This window comes from Lagenorhynchus albirostris, chromosome 1 (assembly GCF_949774975.1).
Source record: "Lagenorhynchus albirostris chromosome 1, mLagAlb1.1, whole genome shotgun sequence".
Classification (NCBI taxonomy): domain Eukaryota; kingdom Metazoa; phylum Chordata; class Mammalia; order Artiodactyla; family Delphinidae; genus Lagenorhynchus; species Lagenorhynchus albirostris.
The window spans coordinates 59,135,648-59,142,606 of NC_083095.1; positions in this window are offsets into that span (position 1 = coordinate 59,135,648).

Here is a 6,959-nt window from a genome sequence, read left to right on the forward strand (position 1 = left end):
AAAAATAAACAAGTGGGACTACATCAAACTAAAAAGATTCTGCACAGCAAAGGAATTAATCAACATAATGAAAAGACAATACACCAAATAGGAGAAAATATTTGCAAATCATAAATCTAATAAGGGGTTAATATGCAAAATATATAAAGAACTCCTACAACTCAATAACAACAACAAAAATCTGATTTAAAAATGGGCTGAAGATCTGAGAAGACATTTTTCCAGAGAAGACATACAGATGACCAACAGGTACATGAAAACTGCTCAACATCACTAATCCTCAGGGAAGTGCAAATCAAAACCACACTGAGATATCAGCTAACACCTGTTGTATGGCTATTATCAAAAAGATGAGAAAGAACAAGTGTTGGTGAGGATGTGGAGAGAAGGGAACCCTTGTATACTGTTGGTGGGAAAAGCTAGAATCAAATAAATCTAAAGAATTAACCTGAAGAATTCTATACAAATACTTTACAAACAAAGGAAGTCTATCTAGTTAGCTAAAAAGTCGCTTATATCATATGTATTTTTTCTATGAAACAAGTAAAAGATAAAATAATTTCTCACGGATTTTTAACCTATCAACAAATTCATAAGTACTTAAGAAGCATAATATATCTTTGTATAAGCATGAATTATTATTGTACTTCATTCCAGTAAGAACCCAATTTTAAAAAGCATTAGCCAAAAAAAAGCATTAGCAAAAATCACATTATTTTATATTTAATTTAAAATAATGGTAGGAGATAAAAACAAATGAAAAATAATTTTTATTTGATCAACTCCATCTAAATGAATGAAAATCCCTTATGAAGAGACCAAGAGGTCATACTCCCATGTAAAATTCTTAAAGCTTTAAAAGAAATGTTTTATTCTATCTGTGAAGCACATTAAATTATCTCTCCCTTAGTACTGTATCCAGTGAAGCAATTCTGACTTTTTGTACATTTTCCTATTAACAATGTGCATAGTATTCTGAAATAAACTGACAAACTTTACAGAGAAACAGTTGTCAATTCACTAGTTGATGAGCAGGCAAATATAAAGGCTTTCCATACTTAGTGTTTCCAAGGAAACCCCCTTTCAGTATAGACTCGTTCAACATGCAAGCTTCAAAGGAACTGTATAAGTCTCTGTGCATGTGAGAGGAAAGCAAAATAAAGGTGTAAGTTAAAATCTCTAGAATGAAACATTAGTTCCATGACAATGAAGAGTATTACAAGAATCAGCTAACCATATTGATTTGATTGAACGTAAGCAAGATGATGTTTGAAAAAAGAGGAAACTAGAAGAAATAAATATGCCCTAGGGAACCTTGTTAGTGAAATATTTCAAAAGGAAATGCCATTGTAAACAATACCAGAATGACAATACAAAGAGGGATGAGACAAGAAAGCAAAATAAAGCAAGAGCAACAAATAAACAACTGAAACTAAAGAAAAATAAAGAAATGAAGAAAGGAAACAAATCTGTATATTTGAGCTTATCAATGTTTATTTATAGCAACACTAATATAAAGAAAATTGACCAATGAGGTCAATTCCAAAAATCAATGGCAGCTGTAAAACTTTAAATTAGTCAGAACAGTAGGTTGCAACCTTACACTGAAAGTGTTTGATGTCTGAACTCTTTGGTGTACTCAGTAAGCATCCAGTATCATCATTCATTTATGAAAATTATGAAGGCTTATGAAATACTAAGATATGCATAAGTATGAGAATACTTCTATAATATGATAATAATTTCATTAGGATGCTTTATTGTGCTTTCATGTGTGTAATGTTATTATTTAATATTAACATTTTCAATACAGACAGTCCCTGACATAACGGTTCAACGTAAGATTTTTCGACTTTACATGTTTGAAAGCAATACTCATTCAGTAGAAATTGTACTTCAAATTTTGAATTTTGATCTTTTCCTGGGCTAGCGATATGTGGTAGGATACTGTCCCCTGATGCTGGGCAGCAGCCGTGAGCCACGGCTCCCAGTCAGCCACACCATGTCACAAGGGTAAACAACTGATACACTTACCACCATTCTGTCATATAGTATAGCATTCAATAAATTACATGAGATATTCAACACTTTATTATAAAATAGGCTTTGTGTTAGATGATTTTGCCCACTGTACACCAATGTAATGATTCTGAGCGTGTGTAAGGTAGGCTAGGCTAAGCTATGACATTCAGTAGGTGAGGTGTATTAAATGCATTTTCTACTTATGATATTTTCAACTTTATTGGTTTCAACTTTATTGGTTTATTGGGAAGTAACCACATCGTAAGTTGAGGAAGATCTGTACCTAATTAACATGTTTCATGTTCAATGAAATGTATATGTATATACACAATTTTTTGTTGTTGTTGAACAGCTGAGATTATACACACACACACACACACACACACACACACACACACACACATGCATATCACTTGAAAATGCCACAGCTCTAACATGCCTAACCCTCCAAGGAACTCTACAGAATAAAGTGATTAGCCTTCATACCTCCTACATCATCACAGCAACATGCTAGTACCTAAAACACTTCCAGTCACTGCGTACTTTGTCTTCTTTCAGAAGTATGTAAATTATGGATAGGATGTAGGTGCATCTTCATCATAAAGTAGCTCTATTAGCAAAGTCCATGTCAAGACTTCAAATGAAATTTGTCCTGACTTATTTTTAGAGAAAACCAACCTGCTTGCTTCCTTTTATATCTGTGGCATGGTCATATGAATGTTCATGTTTTCTTCCTAGCCTGATAAAGCTTGCAATGCACACACTGATGGATTAAGTGTTACTGTGTCAATGGCTTTAGGCCAATATATTACCCTTTCCACAGTGAGGATCTAAGAATTTGTGTATGTTGGATCTATGATGTGCAATGATATTTGAATTCAAAATAACACTGTCTGCTATGGGTAGATATATGTGCTATGACTTGGGCTATCTATAACATGGCCTCATTACTGCAATTCAAAGAAAACTGTAAAATGAAGAGCTAGTATACTAGGGTTTGAAATGACAAACTGTCATTACTTAGAATAAAAAAGATGATTCAGTTAAAAAGTGATAGTACCAAGATTCAAACAAATTAAGAGAAACTGATATCTCTGTTTTACCAGTTTGATGAGTAGTGTACATCATTTTGGCAATTTAATGTTACATTTCTCCTTAAAAAAGATTTAAAAGTTCCCTGTTTAACAGCGATGGCACTAATATCTGCATTTTGTCTTATTTTAACAAAAACACTTTCATAATTGTCTAGGTCAGAGTTACAAATGGGGAAGCTAAAAAGTGACAGTCTGAGATTCAAATTTGGATCTATATCACTGGACTTGAGGCATTAGCCAGCATCTAAATCCATAACCATTTGTTGCTCATGTGCTTATATGCTGGAGTTTAACTTTTCTAGGCTTCAGTGTCCTTATAAATAAAATTTAAAAATTGAATTAAGTGATCATTAAGCTCCATTACAGTCTTTTAGAATTAGGCAGAATGTATATTTAAGTCTATGATTAGACAGAATCACAAAAAGGAGAGATTGATGAAATATGAAATTATGTGTTCTAAACGGAGCCTAGTGATTTGCAAAACATGGCTTTGCCTACAGCACTAAGTAAATTTTGCATTATGACAGGTAAACCATCTTGTGCGTGGTTTTCTTTTTTTTTTTTCCAGAAAACATGCTCTCCTAACTCATAGTCCCACTAGGAGGACCAATATCAAAATGGAAAAGAAATATATAAATACATTTTGTAAACTCTTCCCAAAAAAGCATAATATGTAATTTTATTCTGTTTTGTTTGATAACCTTTGTTTTTTGTTGTATGTTTTACAACAGATTTATTGAGATATAATTCCTATTACACAAAATTCACACTTTTAATGTGTATAATTCAATGGTTTTTAGCAGATTCACAGGGTTTTGTAATAATTAAAATTATTTTTAGAATATTTTTGTCACCTGCAAAACAACCCATTTACCTATTAACAGCCACTCTGATTCTCACCTCCCCCAGCCCCTGACAACACTAATGTACCTTTAGTTTCTATGAATTACCTTCCCTGGACATTTCATATCAATGGAATCATACAATCTGTGTCCTTTTGTGACTGTCTTCTTTCACTTAGTATAATGTTTTGAAGGTTCATCCATGTTGTGGCATACACCAGTATGTGATTGCTTTTTATTATCTAATAATATACCGTTGCACGGATATACCAGATTTTAGTAATCCACTCATCAGTCGGTGGACATTTAGGTTGTTTCTACTTTTTGGCTATTATGAATAATGCTTCTGTGAACACTCATTCAAGTTTTTGAATGGAGCTATGTTTTATTACTCTCGAATATATGCCAAGGAGAATTGCTGGATTGATGATAAGTCTAGGTTTAATATTTTCAGGAACTTCCAAACTCTTTTCCAAAGTGGCAGTAGCCATTTTACAATCCTAGCAACAATGTATGAGGGTTCTAATTTCTCCACATCCTTGTCAACATTTATCATTACCAGTCTTTATTTTAGTAATCCTAGTAGGTTTGAAATAGTATTTCATTGCAGTTTAAATTTGTTTTTCCCTAATAAATAATGATGTTGAGCATCTTTTCAAATGTTTGTGAGTCATTTGTATATTTTCTTCAAAGTAGTATCTATAAAAGTTCTTTGCCCATTTTTTAATTGGGTTTTTTGTTTGCTTGTTTTTACTGTTGAGTTGTAAGAGTTCTTTATATGTTCTGGATATTAGACCTCTGAAAATGATTTCCAGATATTTTCTTCCATTCTGTGTATATTTTCACTTTATGGGTGGCATTACTAGAAGCATATATACATATATATGATTTTAATAAAAAATATATAAATATGATTTTGATAAAGCCCAATTTGTCTGTTGATTTCATTGCTCATGTTTCTGGTATCATATCTAAAACACCACAGTCTAACTCAAAGTCATGAAAATTTACTTACATTTTCTTCTAAGAGTTATAGACCATTATAGTAAGTTTTAAAATTTGGAAGTTTGAATCATCCAACTTTTTTTACTCCAACTGTTCTTCTTTTTCAAGATTATCTGGCTATTCTGAGCCTCTTACATTCCTATATGAATTTTAGGGTCAGTTAAAATTTGAGGGACTCTGGAGTGACAAAACAACTTTGTTATTCTGTTCCTTAAAATTCCCCATATGTATTCAGGGTCATGTCAAAGTTCTACATGCCATAATCCACTGAAAACTGAAGAAATTAGGCCACAAGTGAGTCCTATGAGTGACACCAACTGAACGGTCTTCCTTTGTATTTATCTTTTCATACCTTTTCCATAAGCCTTTGTGATGACTGAAAATGATGAGAGAGAGAGTGAAAGCGAACGTCAGCCAAAAGAGAGTTAAGTGAAATGTTCTTTTCTAAAAGACCTTTAAAGCACAGCACTTACAAGTAGTGAGGGATGAGTTATGTCAGGATTGTGCTCTGAATCTAATAACATTTTGAACATATTTATAAACAATGAAGAAAAAGGAGGTTCAATAAAGACTATCAAATACCTGATAGTTTTGCTGTTTTTCTCTGTCTTTTAGCCTTTTACAGTTTTCCTAAATAAACCAAAGAAGTAAAGGAGATACATGTATATATATATATAGATATATAGATATCTTACATATATTATCTCAACCCATCATGGATTGCTTTGTATTTCTGTGTTTTACTACTAACTATATTTTCCTAAATCTTTCAGTAAAATTGATTCTCTAGGTAGATATACAAATTTCATCCTGGAGTTTCTATAATTCCTTGGCACATTATTATATGGATCCAATAAAGTATAAGAACCCCAAGTAGATATGGTATTGCACATCCATCCCTGTGTCTTGAATCCAAGTTCCTAATGTACCTCGCTTTTTTCATTTACAGTTTTTGTAGTTAATGAATGCTGAACCACTTTAAATAGTTTCTGGCTGAGTTTACTACGCTCTTCTTTAACTGTCATTTGTGGGACTGGTAGAAATGTACATGAGTAATTGAACCCATAATTACCAAAATCCACACATAGTTGGGCATTCAAAAGGAATCTGAAAGCTTTTTATCTTTTACACCACTTGCTTTTTCAACCTTTAATTTATCCCGTATTATGCATGTAAGCCTAGAAAATACTTTTTAAAAAAACAACAAAAAAGACTAATTCAGGGTTAATGACTTTCCAGTTAAGATAGAGAGCAAGACAGTAGGAGAGATCTTTTTTTATTCTTCTAGTTAATCTTTATTCAGCCTCCAAAACTCAGTTATCTTACCAAATAAAAGCTTTCCAGGATATCGCCCTATGTGCCACTCCCTGTCTAGACGAGGTACTACTTTAAGCTCTCAGTATACTTTCTACTTATTTCTATCATAACATTTATCACATGTTTATAAGGTAAATCTCTCCTTGCAGATCTACTCCCTAGAGAGTGAGCTTTCTTAATTCTGGACCATGTCTATCACTTCTGAAACTCTAATGTCCTACCCTGTGTTTAACATATGTTTGGTAAATAATAATTAAGGACTTGATACATTTAAAACCATCAATTCTCTGTCCTTCATTCCATTTTTATTCCTTTTGATCATTTTAAATGGATTTGGACCCAAACCCCATTTCAAAGTACTGTTTTTATTCTCAGCGAGGTTTCTCATTTGGCCTTTACTGGTGGGTTTTACTAGATTTCCATTCATCTCCCAGGTTAAGGATGTTCTCCACAGACAAAATTGTCTTTAGATTCAGAGCAATATCTCTGTTTATTATGCAGTGATCCATTCAAATTGTAATTCAGGAAGAGACGCTACGTCTCACATAGGATGAAGTTCATCTTTGATAGATGACTTTAGGCAGCTGAGGAAGGATCCCTATCAGAATCTGCTTCCTGTGAGTCCAACACTGGCCAGTCCAGTTTTTGGTTTTAAACACTGAACTTGAGATATCTAGCC